Genomic DNA, 1,155 nt, shown 5'->3' on the forward strand with positions numbered 1-1,155 from the left:
TCTCTCTCTCTCTCTCTCTCTCTCTCTCTCTCTCTCTCTCTCTCATTCATTCATTCATTTTTTAATGTATTCACTTTACAACCAAGATCACAGCTCCTTTTCCTCCCCTCCTTCCAGTCCCACCCTCACAAACCTCTTCCCCTATTCCCCCCTCCCCTTCTCCAAGAAAGGGAAATCCCCCTTGGGTACCAACTGTCTCTGCCACAGCCAGTCACAGCAGGACTAAGCAAATCCTCTCCCATTGAGAGGCTGGCCCAAGATCGAAGTTCAGCTAGGGGAAGAGAATCCAATGGCAGGCAACAGAGTCAGAAACAACCCCCACTCCGATTGTTAGAGTCCCCAGGTGAAGGCATAGTTGCATGCCTTCTACAAACGCATAGAGGTCCTAGGTACAACCCCTTCATGCTCTTTGGTTGGTGTCTCGTTTCTGTGAGCCCCCATTGTCCCAGTTTAGGTAACTCTAGGTTTTCTTGTGGTGTCCTTGACCGCTCTGGCTCCCTCAGTCCTAGGATTGAAGTCGAGATTTCTTGGCACCAGTTCTCCGCAGATACCTAAAATTCACCTCATTCCACCCCAAGCTGATTGTCACTGACTCCAAACCCTTTGGAGGATTCAATTGCAGGAAATTCACTGTCTAGGGGAGGGGGAGAGATGTCCTGTGGGCAGGGTTTGGGGCAATTTCCTCTGAGGAGCCAATTCCTCAGTTCTCTATTGACTAACTAGTTACAGCAGAAACTCCAACTCCTTAGATTTCTATTTGGCCTGATCTAGCTAGGGAGACACTCTTTGAAGAGGAGTGCAAATTACTCCGCTAACTCAGAGCATCTCATTGCTTGTGAGCAGATATTCTGCCAACATTTGAAAGTATTTGAGACAGTCAAATGAAAGTGTATCTCTTCCACTGTTTACCTTCATTCTGATCTAAGAACAAACAGGAGATAGGATAAGAGTTCAAGGTGGGTCATTAATCTTCCTAGCCCTGTTTCTCATGGCCACTTGTGGCTCAGATCCATCCATGATGCTGGGCTGTAGCCACTCAGAGGTCCTGAGAACAAGCCAAGCTGAAGTATGACCTGGGCAGATAGCTAGTTGTCCCCGGTCATAATGCTTATTGTGATCCCTCCCAGGAAATCTGTTTGTAAGTCGTGGTTAGCT

This window comes from Mus pahari, chromosome 3, assembly GCF_900095145.1.
Source record: "Mus pahari chromosome 3, PAHARI_EIJ_v1.1, whole genome shotgun sequence".
Taxonomy (NCBI): domain Eukaryota; kingdom Metazoa; phylum Chordata; class Mammalia; order Rodentia; family Muridae; genus Mus; species Mus pahari.